This window comes from Acomys minous (assembly GCF_964271855.1).
Source record: "Acomys minous genome assembly, chromosome: 3".
In the NCBI taxonomy this organism is placed as follows: Eukaryota; Metazoa; Chordata; class Mammalia; order Rodentia; family Muridae; genus Acomys; species Acomys minous.
In genome coordinates this window covers 2642987-2661757 of record NC_140485.1, presented here as the reverse complement: position 1 = coordinate 2661757, position 18771 = coordinate 2642987, and positions in this window count along the sequence as shown.

The window sequence follows — 18771 nt, the reverse complement described above, 5'->3', positions numbered from 1 at the left end:
GTCTTTGGAGGAAATAAAATATTCTGCTTAGATATTTTCAGACTTGTTTAATCTATGATTCCCCCCATCAGATGGAAATAAATGTTTTGAAGAAAGATGATTTTCCTCTTTGTGTAAAATCCCACACGGGTAACATTTGATCTACAATTGTGTGTGTATGTGTGTGTGTGTATTACATACATTCATATACATTGACTATGTAGTGTATTATCTATAAATGATAGAATTATAGTGCATATGTTGTATGATAACTTTCTTCCCTCTCTCTCCTCCTTTCTTTTCCTAACTTCTTTCATTCCTTCCCTCCTTTCCTTCCTCCCTCCCTCCCTTTCTTCCTTCCTTCCTCTCTTTCTTCCTCCTTCTGCCTCTCTTGGTATGGAATCTAAGCCTTTGCTCATGTACCACTGAACTGTTCCCAACCCTCAAATGTTTTCTTTCATTTATCAGTATACTGTCAAGATTGTTATGTGGCTTGTGTCTTCTTGTCCCCTTTCTCCCATTCGTCCCCTCAATGCATCATGAAATTTATTTCTTTTTTCTTTTTAGTTTTATCTTTAATTAATTTTTTTTTGAGATGAGGTTTCTCTATGTAGCCATGATTTTCCTGGAAATCACTATGCAGACTGGGCTGGCCTTGAACTTGCAGAGATCCATCCGCCTCTGCCTCCTGAGTGCTGAGATTAAAGGTGTGGTACCAACACCCCTGGTTTATACAATTTCTTAACTCCTAATAACAGACATTAAGTTGTTCCCAAAATTTTATTCCAATAAATACTGTACCTGGAAAGTTCCAATTCCTGAACCCTTAGGACTGTTCTTATTTATAAGTTTCTCAGAGCTCAGGGTTAAAAGCCTTTGCTTAGCACTTTCACAATGCCAAAAATATTGAGCATTCAGGTTTACCCACTGCTAGTCAGCTATGCACTTTGAAAGGGCTCTTCAAAGAGGTTGAGTCACACCGAGTTCCAAAGCCTCTTCCTCACAGCCATGGAAAGACCTCCCTCCCACAGCTATGGGTCCTGTCGCCGGAACCAGCCCTTGGGAACCACAGACATTTGCAGAAGAGGAAGTTTGACCTCGCTCTGTTTTCTGCCCACCTTGGCCCTGTCCCGCAGCATGAGCCTCACTATATATTTTAACCAGGGGATCTTTTATCGGCATCAGTAAGCCATTTCTCTGAATTTTTCTCAAAAGAGCAGGATCGTGGGTGCATGTTTGTGTGTGTGGTGGTGGTGGTGGTAGACACAGACCCCTCAGGGTTAAGCTCAGGTGAGTGAGTGGTGGGGAATCCTTTGACCATGGGTGGGACACAGGGACACAGGAGGGAATTTACACTCAGATGAGGCAAGAGCAGGCCTGGGTCATGTGGGATCTGAGAAGGAGACCCGATGATATAAGAAACAGCCATGGACCTAAGCTGAGCTTATTTGAAAGCAGGGAATCTGAAAAGTGGTGCTGTGTGACTAAGCAAGTGGGACACAGAGCACGGAGGAGAGGTCTCAAGAGATAGCAGAGGTGACCATGCCAGGAGTGGAGTGACAGTGTGCTCTGAGATCCATGAGAGGTCTGTTTGCTCTGAGTTCGTGGATCCTCTCCCCCACATGCTGCTCTCTGACGTCACTGATGGCCAGACTCAGACATTTCAACAGCTTGTCTGAAGCGTCCCGTGTGTCTGTGTGTCCCCACTGAGGTGTTTCCTCAGGAAGCTGATGCACTAAGCTAACCCACAGCCCCTCTTGCAGGGTGATCTTACTGCATCACTTGTGCCTTTGGATCCTCGCATGACGGTCGCCCCTGAACACACAGAAGGGACTGCTCATTGCCAAGTGGATGCTCGGTTACAGCTTTCCCTACCAGGGTCCAAGTGTTTTTAAGACTTTAGAGACCTGTGTAGACACGGCATCTCACCAGCTATGCTCCAGGCCAGGCAAGGGTGTCCCTCCTTCTATAGGTTAACATGTTGAGAGCGTTGTTTTTGATGGGAGCCTTCCATATCAGGCAGAGGGAAAGAGGGGGGGGCGGGGGAGGGAAGGAGGGAGGGAGGGAGAGAGAGAGAGAGAGAGAGAGAGAGAGAGGGAGAGAGAGAGAGAGAGAGGGAGGGGGAGAGAGAGAGAGAGAGAGAGAGAGAGGGAGAGAGAGAGGGAGAGAGAGAGAGAGAGAGAGAGAGAGAGAGAGAGAGGGAGGGAGAGAGAGAGAGAGAGGGAGAGAGAGAGAGGGAGGGAGAGAGAGAGAGAGAGAGAGAGAGAGGGAGAGAGAGAGAGAGAGAGGGAGAGAGAGAGAGAGAGAGAGAGAGAGGGAGAGAGAGAGAGAGAGAGGGAGGGGAGAGAGAGAGAGAGAGAGAGAGAGAGAGGGAGAGAGAGAGAGAGAGGGAGAGAGAGAGAGAGAGAGAGAGAGAGGGAGAGAGAGAGAGAGAGGGAGGGGGAGAGAGAGAGAGAGAGAGAGAGAGAGAGGGAGAGAGAGAGAGAGAGAGAGAGAGAGAGAGAGAGAGAGAGAGAGAGAGAGAGAAGAGAGAGAGAGAGGGAGAGAGGTTCAAAATGTGAGCAGCCACGGGAATTCACACACTGCGGGAGGCTGCCTCAGACCGCTGCAGTCACAGAATGTGCCTGGTGCTCTGACTTCCATTTTCCTTTCCTCGTGGGGCCTGAAGACTCCTTTTCTTTCATAGCTTCGCAGTTTCCCATCTGGGCCATTATAACTGAGCACTATGTCTGTGGGTGTCATTGTCCTCCCAGTGCAGTCACCTGCTGGTCCAGACTTGAGACCTTTGAGATCAGCTTCCAGATGGCTTCTCTAACTGCCTCGAAGCTCACTACCCTCTTCATGGAGGCCTGGCTTTTTGCAAGGAGGATTCATGCCTCAAGGCCATACGTTCTAGGTGTGAACACACCGTCTGTGAGTTCTTGTGCACACAGACGAGACCACTGCCAGGCCTGAAGCCAGGCGTTTCAGGTGAAAGCGGTCCTTGCTTCAGGCGCAGACACCCACAGACATGCTCTAAAACAGGCCAGGATGCCTCAGCAGTGCCAGGCAGGAGGGCTGGGGACATGATTCGGTTGGAAAAATGAGAATGAGGACCCAAATTCGTTTCTCCAGCACCCATGTAGCAGCTGGGCAAGTGCTGTGTGCCTGTGATTCCAGTGCTGGGAGGCATGACAGGAGCTTGTAGGCCAGCCAGCCCAGCCAAACAGGTAAGCTCTGGGTCCAGGGACAAACACACACACACACACACACACACACACACACACACACACACACACCATACATACCACACACACACACCACACACAGACACAGACACATACCACATACACCACACACACACACCACACACACACCACACATATACACCACACACACACCACACATATACACCACACACACACACACACACACACACACACACACACACCACACCACACACACACACCACACACACACACACACCACACCACACACACATACCACACCATACACACACACCACACACCACACACACACACACACACACCACACACACACACACACCACACACACACCACATATATACACCACACACACACCACACATATACACCACACATATACACCACACACACACCACACATATACACCACACACACACCATACATATACACCACACCACACATACACACCATACCATACACACACACACCACACCACACACACACACACACATACCACATCACACACATACACCGTGCACACACACACACTGCACACACACACACAGAGCACACCACACACACACACCACACACACATACTACACACACACCACACACACACACACCACACACACATACTACACACACACACCACACACACACCACACACACACACACACATACTACACACACACACCACACCCACACCCACACCCACACACACACACACCAGGCAGGAAGCCTCATTGTCCTCCAGCTTCTCAGAAGGTACTGTGCATGAAGCTAAGTGTGAGTGTGGACCCAGGCCCTTTGCACTCACCTGACCACCGAGCAGAGCAGAGAACACACACCTGGGTGGCACAGGTGATGCCCGGATAGCTGTGGACTCCTGCAGGCCAGCAGAGGACGGTGGCCCCAAGGAGTCACTTCGCCGCCTTGGTGGAGTTGGAGGAGCCCCTCTTCCAGGAGGAAGCAGGGAGGACTCAGATTTTTCCGGAAGAGGTGATTCGCACAATGACCTTCAGTGAATGAGTTCCAGGGCAGGCGGCAGCTGCAGTGTCTGGGCTTCCTGTGAGCAGCTTCCTGAAGGATCCCTGCTGCTCGCCTGAATTTTCACTTCCTGTTGTTTACAGCAACCATGAAGAGCATCCCCACCCCCGCAATCCCCCTCAAGTTGGCATTTCTAAAATATGACCACAGTGTAGACTCTTTTGGATGGAATACAGCTGATTGACAGGCACACAAGCCTGCGCTTGAGAACTTGGGAGGCGAACAGACGAGGGGCTCCTGGTGGCTGCAGTGATTCTTAGCATGCAAAGACAGCCACGTGTTGGAGACTAATACTCCAGCCACGCTGGAATCTGTCATTATTTCAGAGTATTAGCTGTTGGGCGTAGAATAACTTAACCGTAATGATACGTGGAGAAATCAGTCTGACACAAGAGCCAGTGTGCATTTTCTTAAAGATGAACTGGCTGATGGCTTCAGCAATGTCTTAACAGAAGGAATAAGCAAATTTCGAAAGGAAATGAGTCAGAAACTGATATGCAAGTAATACATTTGTAGTACGTGAATGGTGCTGGTTTGGCCTGCGATTATTGCCGTATTGTTCTAGAAACGCACATTATGCTCTCTCACTCGCTCGTTCTAGTCACCTTATTCCACGTGTCCCGAATCTCTGTGCATTTTATGCATTTCAGGACTTGTCACTCATCAGCAAGCAACTCAAATGTTCTTTTCTGAAAAGACATTCAATTTAGTATTATTAGACAAGGTAGTGTGAAATTATTTTCTTTACAAAATTTTTTTTTTTTTGCTGTGAAAAGTTGAACATGGAGAGAGAGAGAAAAAGATTGCATTGCCATTTTAACGACAGAAAGAGAAAAATGTCTTCCTCTAAGTCCCCTGACTCTTTCCTGGGATTGAGCCTAGAGTCTCAATCAGGATAGGAAGGCATGCTGCTGGTGGGCTACACTCCGTGGGTCCCGGTTCTTTCTCAAAGCACCAGGCGCTACTCAGAAGACAAGCAAACGCTTGTTGACAGTAACTGAAACACTGTGGTGAAGGCGCCTCTGTAATACCAGTCCAGAGAGATCTCAACCAGCGACGGTTCAATCTGTGCAGCTTTAGCATTTTAAATGCACAGGTATAAATAAATATAAATATAAATATAAATATAAATAAATGGAGCATTGCACAGTAAGCCGCTTTTCCCTTTGACTAGGTCTTTAGGATGCCTTTCCATGTAAGCAATTACAGAGCTAACATTACAAGTGGTCCTCCATAACTTACTTTCTCAGTCCCCTGCTGTCAGGTTCTTAGTTGGTACTGAATTTTACAATCTACATTTCAGACATTATTCATTATTTTGTGCATAAATCATTGTATAGTAATTTTACACTTGCTTTTTGGGTAGTTGGGTTGGGGTTCGAGACAGGGTTTCTCTGTGTAGCCTTGGCTGGCCTGGACTCATTTTGTAGACCAGGCTGGCCTTGAACTCACAGAGATCCTCCTGCCTCTGCCTCCCTGAGTGCTGGGATTAAAGGCGTGCGCCACTGTGCCCGACATTGTTTTCAATTCTTAAAAAACATTGTAAGCAACAGATACAAGTTTTAGGGTACAGGCCACTCTGACTGTCTATACGGGAGTTATCCACATTAAGACTGAAGTCCTTCTGTCACTGCAGCAGTAGGAGGCAGAGTCGTACAGTGGCCCCACAGTGCACAGAGGTGTACGTCTCTGCTGTGACTGTGGGGAGGACCGTAAACTTCCAGGGTGTCAAGCCTATGATTCAGTCCCCAATTGTCTAACATTGAGGCCATCCTTGGGAGATTATCTGGGTGGGTCTGACTTAACCACACGATCCCAGTGACACAGGGCAGAGCATTTGGGAACACTCTGGAGATGGTCAGGAGAGGCCAGTAGGAGATCTGCCGAAGACCACGTGGCCAGGAACCCAGAGACTCCAGTAGGAGTTGAGGCCTTCATAGAAGGCCCTAGTTGGAGGCTTCAGTCTTCCAAGCACAAGGAATGAATACTGCCAACATCCGGTGAGCCCTGAAGGCCATGAGCTCTAGGGCAACGTCATCCCGTGTTGGCCCTAAGCAGAGGGTCCCGCTCACTTGCACCAGGATTGTCTGGCTTGTTTGTTCACTCACTGGTGAGCAGTCAGCAGTAGAAAGCTCTCAGGCCGGCTGAGCTGAGGCTGTCCGCTCTCTGGCTCTGGGGTTGCTTCTTTCTTGTCCCTAGGCAGTGGACTCTGGTACCCTGTGCACCAGGAATAAGGCAGGCCAGCCAGTGGTGTGAGCCCTGGTCTCCAGGCCAGGCCTTGTCCCCAAGACAATACACTAGGCACTGTGGTTCTTCATCCTGTCCCACAGGGGACACATGGGGAAAGGAAAGCTGCTGTTGTTCCTCGCAGCTTAGGGCACAGTGTTCTTTCTACCTGAAGGGTCTTTTGTAGTGACTTACGCTGCCCCGGCATCTTTAGGTTTCTATGATGTGAAGTCATTTAGTAGTATGTGTAAATTATTTAAAGGATTATAACCTGATAGGGCCATTGTCACTTCAATTGCCCTAGGTTCTGCCCCCCCCCCCCAGGAATGTGCCCTTTGGCATTCCCAGTCATTCCTGTCCCCAATCCTTAATTTATATAAATAAAAAAAGACTTACTATTTTTAAATGTGTGTGTGTGCTGTGTGTGTGTGTATGTGTGTGCTGTGTGTGTGGTGTGTGTGTGGTATGTGTGTGTGAGTGTGTGTGTGAGTGTGAGTGTGTGTGTGTCACAGGCATTGGCTTCTCTGCAGCTGGGGTTACAGGATGTTGTGGGTGCTGGGCACCAACTTAGGTCCTCTGGAAGAGCGATATGCTCTCTGAATCACTGAGCCATCTCTCCAGCCCCACCCCCAGTAGATTTTGAGCACTCCTTTGTGTGTTGTGGCACAGGCACTCACAACCCTCCCTCCCATTCTTCCCCTGGACAGTGTGTATGAGGGCCCCTGGATTTTCCTGAGCAAAGGCGTTTAGACAGGGCCAGGCACTGGAAACCTGGAGCTTCTAGATCTTTTCACGCTGTAAACTCTACCCTGACGGCATCCATCCCTCTACAATAAAAGTCAGAAGTTCATCATGGATGGGCCATGTTCTTTTTGACACCTCTGAGCTGGCTGTTCCTAACGCTGCTTTCTGTCCTACTCTTGGGCCCAGGAATGTGGAGAAGCCTCTGGATAGCAGTGCACACAACCATGATACATGTTCTAGCTAAAGGTTAATATTTATTTAGCTTGTTCTGTCTTATTTACCAATTTGTTTATCTGTTTTAAATAGGTGTCAAGGACAGAACCCAAGGCCTTATTTATGCAGGCTGAGCGTGTGCAGTCACCGAGTCACCCCCAGTCTCCCTGTCCTGAAGTTCAGTCTGAGATTGGAATACTTTATCTGGCTTCTTGGTTTAATTCGTTTGCATCCTTGTTTTTAAAAGTAGAGCCTTACGGTGCATCCCAGGTTGCTGTAAACTCTCTCTTTTTTTAAAGTTTAAAAAAATTACCTTTTTAATTAATTGATTGATTGATTTTGTATGTCTGCACAGGCGCACACATATATGGGGCATGAGTACACCACAGTGCATGTGTGGAGGTCGGAGGAGTTAGTTCCCTCCACCACGTTGGTCACAGGGATTAAACTCAGTTTGTAACGGTTGGCAGTTTTACCCTTTGAACTATCTCTTGAGGTGTTGGCCTCAAATTCGTGATCATCTTGCCTAAGCCTCCATAGTGCTGGGGTGGCAGGTGTATGCCAGCATGCCTGGCTTTATTTATTTATTTTAATTTGAATGTTTTCTTTTCTCCAGTGTGATATTGTTATTCATTTGAAATCCAATTAGGTGCATTTGTTTCTGTTTGATTTATCTTGTTTCAATTTACTTTTTAATCCTTTAAACAGGATCTTTTTTATCCTTCTTGAGCTGGAAATAGCTTACTAAGAGTTTATCCCAGAAGTCAGTTTTGTTCCAGAATCTGAGTGCAAGGTTCTGGAATCTCTGTAGGACCCTCTGAGGGGAGTGGTGAGCTCAGCTGCACCAGGGCAGGTTCCCTGTCTGGTTGCTTTATCTCCAGGAGGGAGGTCCCTTAAGGCGGGAGGACGAGCCCTCCAGGATATTTTCCATTACCAAGACAGTTCCGGGGCAGTGTCTTGGTTGGCCGAGCGGTGAAGCAGAGAGACCAAGGCACAGGGGGTACAAATGGACACACAAGGGGCACAGTCCCACATATGGCACCCTGATCTCTGCTGTCCAGATTAACACGGACAAAAACAGAACCCTGAATTCAAAAAAATATTACTTTGAAGGAAAATGTTTGGGCAACTGGTGGAGGATGAAGATAATATTAGACATTTAATATTGCTACACACAATGGTATTTCACCAATATTCAATTCCTTGAATTAAATATTTGCTTCATGGTTTACTGTGATCGTTCTTGAGCTTAGAGGACACATAGTGGAGAGTCAAGGGGAAAAAGTTAATTATGTTTGTGCCTTCCTCTGAAATAATATTTTCACATATATGAACACATACATGCAAGCAACATGCACACATATGTACACACATATGCACATATGTATGGCATATACACATGCATACACACATCATATACTCACACATTGATATGCAAATGCCAATATTCACACATCTATACATGTGTACCTCCACATATGTGAACATTCAATATTCATGGCATAAACATGAAACATGTACACAAATATGCACACGCTCACATATTCACAAACATATATCTTCACATATGCACACATGCATGGCATGTGCACACACACATACACACACATATATACTTATGCATATACATGCATACATACACACATGCCCACAAACACAAATGCCCACATGAATAACTTATGTGTGTACACACACTAGCAAAATATCAAAGTGAGAGTACATGGAATTTTGTTAATACTATTTTTCAAATTTGTATAGTTTTGTCTTTAAAAATAAAGTACAAGTTTTGATAGTGAGTAAAGTGACTTTATGCATAAGTGAACTCATTTTACATGTCCATCAAAATTTGTTTCTCTTCATCCACTTATGTAGTTATCATAAAACATATACCACATTTTAACTCATGAATAAAACCTCTACACATAAATTCCCTGATACACAAGGTAAACATTCATTATTTATAAAAAGGGCAGATAGCAAAGCAGGAGAATAAAATTAATGAAGATTAAACATTAGTGAATAAACTGGTGAATCCATGAGCAGAGCCACCTCGTCAGAAGGCTAGCCCAGGTTATCCCAGGCTAGCCCAGGAGCTGGGTCACCAAAGCTGTAGCCTTAATCTTAAAACAAAATATTCTAGGGAAACCCCACTCTGCAGAGGGTAATGCAAAACCTCAACCGGTGGGAAATTTCCTAGCCTGTCAAGGCGCTAAGGCCGTTTACTAGATTTGACGTTCTGTGGGAAGGAGACCTGGGAGGCTAAGCCTACATTACGGTGGGGACAGGAATAGGAGGGATCAGGTGGGGAGGATGGAGAGAGGCAGAGTGCTTGAGGAGACAATTATGAGGGAGCTGCCTAGTCTTATTGTGACTGATATGCTGTGTGTGGTTGCTATCCCTGGGAAGCCTGGCCGTTTCTGAAGGAAAACAGAGGAAGATGTACTGTGGGGAGAGGGAGGTGGGGAGGAGTGGAAGGAGGGAGCCTGAGGTTGGGGTGTATACATGAGGGAATAAACTTAAAAAATAGAGGTAGAAAAGTTTATTCATTTTCATTCTCTCTTACAGGCAGATTGGAAAGTTAGAGAACCCAGGGCCTTCGCCTTAGGTAGTTTTCCAAGTGCTGCACAGACACCATCTTTGTCATACTGGCCAGTGGGCCCTCAGATGACTTAGCATAAGTAAGGTGCTAGTAGGCATCTGGTCTAAGCCCGGATCGCATTACCAAGATGAGCTCTCTGAGATGTGAGCATCCATTCAGAGGCCAGCGCTCTGCTTTTAAAGCAGACCTACAGGGCAGCTTTCTCCCAGGGCAAGCACCTCTTCCAAACGGACTCCTCTACTGTCTACTGTCCAGCAAGGTCAGCACCTGTCTTCAGCTGCTGGTGTGAATCACAGTCCCCAGGGGTCTTCAGAATAGGGAGCCCAAAAGAAAAGGTACCCAGAGTTCATGTCAAGGCCTGCATTTGGGTAGTCATAAAAACACAGCGTGCGCGCAAGGTCAGGGTGGCCTGTAGGGGAGAGCGACTTTAGCTGACCGCAAGGTCAGTACTAATTGGCATATGCCCCTACCACAGGAGGGGGGAGGAGAGGGAGGGAGGGAGAGAGGGAGGGAGAGGGAGCTGTGGGGGATGGCTGTGGGGGATGGGGGTGGGGAGAGACAGAGACATACAGAGACACAGAGAGAGACAAAGGAAGACAGAGGGAGGGAGGTAGATAGATAGACAGACAGACAGACAGACAGACACAGAGACACACATAGAGAAGCAATGCCAGAGAAAGAAGGGGAGGGAGGAAGGGAGGACGAGGAGAGGGAGAGAAAAGGGGAGAGGGAGAGGGAGGACAGGAAGGGAGAATGAGAGAAAAGACAGAATTCCTAGCTTCTATCCATGAACACTTGTATCTGGCATCTAGAACAGAAGAGGTGCAAGTCTCCGTGTGCTCCATCCTGCTGAGAAAGTGCATCTGCCCCTCATCTGTGGACGTGGGATCTCCTGGGCTAGACACAGATGAACGACATCCCAGCACGGCCTGGAGATACTTTGCCTTCTCTATTTATTCTGAATATGGCCGCCCTACTGTGGATGGCAACCACATACACATGACATTTAAAGAAATGGAGGATAATGGGCCTAGTGAAGAAAACTGGAGAACTGGGGTTGGGTGACGGGGCGACATTGCTGCAGCTAGTTGTTCAGTGTCCAGTGCTGACATGCACAAAGCCACGGGAAGCCACTGAAATTAGCCCGAGCGGGATGCAGTGGCATATGTTGGAATTTGTGATGGGAGAATCTCCCAAGTGTGTTAGTTTGAGCCCAGATAACAGTGAGACCTTGTCTCAACAAATAAATGGATAATTAAAAAAAATTCAAATAAGTACAAATAAAATCATTAAAGAATAGTTTTCTTAGTTGTAACGGTTATCTTTCAAAGGGCCAATAGCCATACACAGCCAAGACCTATTTTAAAAGATGAAAAACACTTATGTGTATGAATGCAAGCCACGTGCGTGTGTGGGTTTCTATGGGGGCCTGAAGTGGGTGTCAGGTGCCCTGGCTGGAGTCACAGAGGACTGTGACTGACTGACTAAACTCCGTCCTCTGGAAGAGCAGCACAGCTCTTCATGGCTGAGCTGCCCGTGCAGCCCAGTTCGTGTTCGGTGCCCAGCAATTCCCTTATCATAAGAAGTTCCATCAGAAAGTTCTAGAATGGTTCCTGTGAGAGGGGGAAACATACTCCATATATATGCTTTGTTCATATTTGAAGGTTTAAGTGAGGCGTTATAATAATAGCACAACCTCAAAGAAAGAATAAGCAGGCTACCAAGATGAGACTTGACAGCCTATGACCATATAGTGGGGGAGGAGGTCCCCCTCAGTCATAGGCCTAGGGGAGGGGAATAGGGTGAAAGCGGGAGGGAGGGAGGAATGGGAGGATACAAGTGATGGGATAACAATTGAGTTGTAATCTGAATAAGTTAAATAGTAATAAAAATAATAGCATGAGCAACAAATAGTGTAATTTACTTTTTATTTTTATTTAAGAGAAATAGTATTATTATGTAGTACTGAGTGGCCTGGGACTTTCTAAGAAGCTATGGCTAGTTGTGAAGGCCAGGCTAACCTTGAACTTGCAGCAATCCTCCTGCCTCTGCCCCACAAATGCTGAGATTATGTAGGCTGATGCTACCATGCCTAGCACCAACTCATGGAAAAACTGAACAGGACACATGCTAGCTTTGTGTTAAGGAAAAGTTGATTGCACATGGTGTTGGCTGTCTTTTCCCTTGAAGGGATCTCCATATTGTAAGAGGCGTTCTTTACCCAGAGGACGCTCTAGGCAGGCACTTGCTTTTACCCACCCAGACCCTGTCGCTACTGCCACGTCAGCAGTCCTCGCGATACTGTCTCCTGTAGATAGGATGAAGACATGGAGACTTTTCAGAGTTGGTTACTTAATTTCTGGACAGTACAATGGAGTTATGGGTTTTTTATTTTTTGAGGTGTCAGCACTTATTTTATTTTACAAACAAAAGCGTTAAAAAATAAGAACAAGGGCGGTTAACAACAGACAAATTTTCCTTTAGGTGAAAGACTTTTTCTTCCACTGCCTGCATTTTCCCCTCAATGTTTGTAAAGTCTTATTACCGGTAAAAGCTGCTAATAATTGAGAGGCAGCCTGGACATTCTGGCCCTCACCTGGCCAAGCAGTCTCAGGTGTGAGGGGGGCAGCACTTACCACACACAGACAGAAAGAGGCGAGGACAAGCTGTTCTTCCCGAGGTCAGCAGGGCCCATCCGTGTGAAGGGAAATGAAATGTGTGCTTTGGGGAAGAAAGGGGCGTGAAGCAAACGAATCATGCCAGGCACAGTGTGAGGAGCCCACGGAGAAAGAAGAGTCACTGAGAAACACTGATGAGTACGAGCCAGGAAGATAAGGAGACGTCTGTTTCTGAAAACAAATCCTCTGAAGTAACCAGGAAATGTACGAGGAATCCAGTTCACTCTTCCCAACACAGGTACCAGACACACATGTCTGTGATTATGTGTATATATATATATATACATACACACATATATATACACACACACATATAGTGTGTGTATGTACTCATTCATGGATGCTATATATGCAAATCCCACTACTCACTAAATTTTTAAACATTTCTTCTTTTGATAACCTATTTTACATTAATTTATTTGGTGTGTGTGTGTGTGTGTGGTGGGCTGTGTTTCTCATGGGCTGTGTGTAGAGGCCAGAAGAGCTGGTTCTCTCTCTCTACCATGTGGGTTGGAGGGTCGAGCTCAGGCCACCTGTCAGGCTTCATATCAAGCACCTTTACCGTCTGAGTCTTCTCACTGGCTCCTGGAAGCAGATTTAATTTAATTATATTCCATAATGATTTCATTATGACATCTCATATATATATATATATATATATATATATATATATATATATATATGTATGCGATGTATATTTTGATCACACCCATCCCTCTGTTACTCTCTCCTGTTTCCCCCACCCCCGCTGACCCCCCCCTTCCCTTCTACTCTCATATCTTTGTTGCCTTGATGACCCAATGAGTGTGACTAAGGTTGCTTTCGTCACTAGGGGCCATTCACAGGGAGGTGGGCAGCTTCCCAGTGGCCACACCAACAACGAAAACAGTTCTACCTTCTTCAGCAAGTTTTAACTGCTGAGAGTTCCTGAGGGAAAGGTGGGGGCCTGTTTGTCTAGTCTGATCTGATTCTGAAATGGGAGGCTAAGTGGCACTGTCCCATTTTTAATCAATCAATCAATCAATCAATCAATTAGTTCTGTGATGTTAGAAGCTGAGCTCAGGGCTCTGCGTGTGTAATGCGGGTCTTCTCCCCCGCCCCCCCCCCAGCGTCACTCCCCCCCCCCAGTGCACTCCCCGCCCCCATCACCCCCCCAGCCCCCCCCCAGCCTCACCCCTCTCTTACTTTACTCTCTAAACAAGCAGATGCCCAATAAGTACTGATTGAACAAATCAAACCAAGCAAATAGATTAGTGTCTGGAAAACAGCTATTTCCACTCTGTGTTTTACGTATCTCAGCCAAAGGGGAAAATGCATTATGCATAAAAGGAGCAAATATTCATGACAAAAATGTTAGCATTCATTTTGGGAAAACAGTTTTCTTGTATGGTCGTATATATTAAAACCAAAGTAAAAAGTAAATTATGTGTAGGAAAAAGAAAAACTAATGACAAGATGGTCACTACATTTCTTGGTAAGGTCAGTTTATTTTTTTTTTCCTATCTTTGCACCCTCCCTTCAAAAAAAATTACCACACCATATATTTTTATTTTCTGAAAATTTTGACATAAAATGTAACATAGAGATCTGGAGAGCGGATAAATGGTTAAAGGAGTGCACTGCTCTTGCACAGGACTCAAGTTCAGTCCCCAACACCCACACTGGGCGCCTCACAACTAAAACTGCCTGTAACACCAGATTCAGGGGCCCTCACATTCCTGTGCACACACCTATACACAGCTTCACAGAATAAAAAATAAAATACATCTTTAAAAATGTTACCATATGTACTGTGCTGATTTAGTGCTGACAATGTTACTTAACTGTAGCTGTGTAATAAGCTACCTAAAAGCATGGTGACCCACAGGGGTTTGCCATTTCTCGGGGTCACCTAGGTGTCTGGGCACCTACTTTGCTGTTTTCTCTTGAGCACTAATATAACTACTTTCAGCTCTGGGTAATGGGGCTGTGAGGTCCAAGATGGCCTCATTTTCATGGCTGTTCTCAGCACTTTCTTTGGTTGGGGTGTCTTGCTCATCCCAGCTTTCACTTAGCAATCTTCTCCATCAGACCAGAGGCTTGGTTTTGTTTCCACCATACTGCAGGGGGAACCCACTCACCTCAGTGTCCTAAATATCATCTGGCAGTCATGACACCATAAGCCTGCTGTTACTGGCCACGTCCTGTGGTTGCTAAGTGGCTGCAGCTGAGGACATAGGCCACAGCCTCATGCAGGTCACCCTGGAAATGTCTTTCAATGGCTTCTTTATTCTTCTATTAGTTGTATGACTTAGGCATGTTGGTAGATTTATCAGGGATTAATTTCACTGCAAGTTACAATATTTGATCAAGGAGGAAGATGTTGGTAGTCTGAATGAGAAACATCCCCCAAAGACTAGGGTATTTAAACACTTGGTTCCAAATTGGTGTTCTGGGAAGGTATTGGTGGGAAAAAAAGCACATCACTGGATGATGGAGAGATTATACACTTATTTTGACCACTTGCTGTTGGTTCTCTCTGCCTTGTGTCTCAGTTGGGGATGCAGGCTTTCAGTGTCCCAGTTGGACACCTGCTTGCTGCTTGCTGCCTTGTTTCCCTGCCCCAGTAGACTATTACCCGCTTAGAGCCATAAGCCAAAGTAAGCTCTCACCCTTAAGTTGCCTTTGGCCATGGTTTTCATTACAGCAGCAGCAAAGTAACTAATACAGATCCTGCTAGGGAGTTGCTTTTCTCCCACGCAACAAGAAGCCTTGAGTAAGTAGGAGGGGTTGGGTGGGCTTCTCCCCTCTTTCCGTACCCCCCTCTTCCTTCTGCTTCTTCATCCTCACTCTCCCCTTCCTCTTCATCCCTTTCTTCCTCCTTTTCTTTGATGGTTCCTTGTCTCAGAACCTTCTTGCTTGGGGGAACAATCACTCCACAGTCTCCGGAGAAGCTGAAAGTGTCGCACCACCTCATGGCAGAGGACAGCTCGTGGCCACTTCTCAGACTTGTCAGCCCATGCCTGCCATCCACTTCCCGTGTTTTCAGGATTAGTTTGGTTCCCGTTATCGTTTAGAGATGGTTTGGGTGGGTACCAAAAGGCTCCCATGGATGCTTGGCCCCAGGTGGCTGTGTTGAGTTGGTGGGATGCCAAGGGTGAGGGGACTAGATTACTGGGGCATCAGTGTGGCTCTTTTGTAACCCAGTTTGGTTTTCAAGAGATGGTTGCTATGAAAGAGGAACACCAGCCATGCCCCTTCCTTGCCCTCCTGCATCTGTGTGCTATGTGAACCTACTACCACCCCCAGCATGTGCTCCCACAACCCGGACGCCATTTTCCTCCATGTGATAGCTGTGGCACCCAACATCAGCACTGGTGCAATGCCATTTGGACGTTCAGTTCCCATTACCCTGCCTCAGACATTGTGTCTGAACAGCAGCAGGTAGACTAATTTATGGCCCTTTTCTTCTTGTCTTTAAAAAAAAAATATTAGGTATACAGTGCTCTGCCCACATGCATGCCAGCACACCAGAAGAGAGCGTAAGATCTCATTATAGATTGTTGTGAGCCACCACGTGGTTGTCTTGGAATTGAACTCAGGACCTTTGGGAGAACAAACAGTGCTCTTAACCTCTGAGCCATCTCTCCAGCCCCCTTGCTCTTGTCTTAAGATAATCCTAGACTATGCCAAGGATGAAAGTGGGGGGTGGAGGACAGGAGAACTTTGCTGTAGTCTTTTTTCACATGATGCAGAGTGTCCATCAGTATTGTGCAAATCCTTCTTTAGGGCTAGATGCTTTAATGCTCAGGCCACTTCCTCCAATCTGTCTCTTGGCTCTCTGTTGACAGGTGTGCTAGTGACTTCAGTTGTTAGCTTGGTGACAGAAAGAACTAAAAACACACAACCTTCAACCTCCCCCCCTAATGAAAATCACTGGGTTGTCTAAATAGCAGGTGTTATTAATGCTTAATTGTCTTTTTCTCCTAGTCCTGCTTAATCACTGCCAGGAGGGAGGTGGGACAGCTCGCACGTCAACAGAGCCCCAGAGTCACTAATTCACAGTTAAACTTCAAGCCAGCGTGGCAGGGAGGGGCACTTGCTTCCCCAGGGGCTCAATTCGTGCTTCAGTGCTAATGAGCCCCTCAAAGCCCGCAGTTCTGCCCACACAGGGTGGGGCCCAGCCATCTACAAGGCTGATGTTGTCCTGGGCTTCTGGGAGCCGGCAGGCTGATTTTTATGTTTTCATGGTAACAATTTCTGAAGCCTCAATTTCTGAGGTCTCCCATAGCACACTATAATTTCAGGATTGACGATGATGCTGACAGGAGTGAAAAAGAAAACATATTTAGGGAAACAGGAATTTCTCTCAACCTTTCTTCTGACATTCAGCCGCCGATGATGGATGTTTTTAAATTACTCTTGATAAGAAGCTATCAGTAGGAGTTATTTTGTTTCACAGATACCTGGCAGGTCAAAAACACACTCAAATTGAACAAATATTCTCAAATTAAGTGCAGAGGATGGCAAGGCCAAGTAGCTTATGCTACAGAGAGAGGAATGGAGTCAGGAGGAACGGATGTGCGTCTGCTGCAGCACTCAGGGGGGCGAGTTACTACCATGTCCCCAGGAAGGCATTGTACACCAGAAGAAACCCCTGGGGGCCCTTGGATGCATTACTTGCGCCTTAAAGGCTGCAGCTGACTCAGGGAGAAGTGGAAACCAGCGCCCAGGCCTGTGGGAGGCTGGAGCTGTTGCACTTTGGATATTGAGCTCCCAGAGTCCCTGTGGGGGAGGCCTGGGTCTCAGCTCTGTGCTACACGAGGCGAGGTGGTGCAACTAGAAAGAGGCGGAGACAACTGGGAGCTCTTAGGTCATCGAGAGTGTGCTTTGAAGGGGACTGTGGGAAGCTGACCTTTGCCCTCGTCTTTTGTACCTGGTGGTTAAGTGGATGGATGGTCCTCCTGGGCATCTCCACAGGGTTGAGCTTCCTTTCCATCGCAAAGGGCTAAAACAACCATGAGCCCAAACAAGCGTCTGGTCGTTCCGTTCTCTCTCGGCTATCTCAGGTATTTTGCTACAATAACAATAAAGTTAATACCATACTTGGGATGTTATCCGAAAGCAACATCTGTGTCTAACATCCAAAAGAAATTGGGTGTGGTGCCTTCCTGTGATTCTAGCTAGCACTTGGGAGTTGGAGGCAGGAGGATCAGGAACTCAAAGCCATTCTCAGCTGCACAGTGACTTTGATGCTAGCTTGGGCTACTCAAGACTGTGTCTCAAAAACCCTGAAAAAGTAAGTACCTTTCAAATTTAATTGTCCTCCACAAGTCACATAAGCCCATCTGAAAACTGAGCTGGTAAGATCCTCCTACTGAGGGGCACAAGAGGGGGTGTTCGGGAAACTGCCTGGAGAGCGTCACGCACCTGTGTTTCTTTGGAGCATTAGTATCTGCCACACAGCCATTGGTGTGGTGGTGTGCGCATGTAAGCTCAGACTCAGGAGCCGAGGTAGGAGTATTTTAAGTTTGAGGTCAGCCTGGGGCTATAGAGTGACACTCAAGTCTGAAAAATAATCAGCTACCCAGACAGTAGACTGGGTCCTTGGCAAGCCATTTTTAACTTCTGCCACAAGTCTCTACACACACACACACACACACACACACACACACACACACACACAAATATGTAATGTGTAAATAACATTCTGTAAATGTTATTGATCACCTTGTGTGTGTCAGAGATATAAAGAAAATGATAATTCTCTCATTATAAAATCCTACAAGTGATTCCAATGAGGCTAGAGGGCTGTAGTTTGTCTCTATACATTTCCAAGGCCTTTACAGACACATTTCCAAACTGCTCCGCAAGAAGGCTTACCTCACCACTGTTTGGAGGGAGAATTACATATTCTGTTCTTTTCAAAAGGCAGGGAGGTGCTCAAAATTTTTGTGCCAGATGGCTCAGCAGTTAAGAGCACTGGCTGCTCTTCCAGAGGTCCTGAGCTCAATTCCCAGCAACCACATGGTAGCTCTTAACCATCTATAATGAGATCTGGTGCCCTCTAGGCATAACACTGTATATGTAATAAATAAA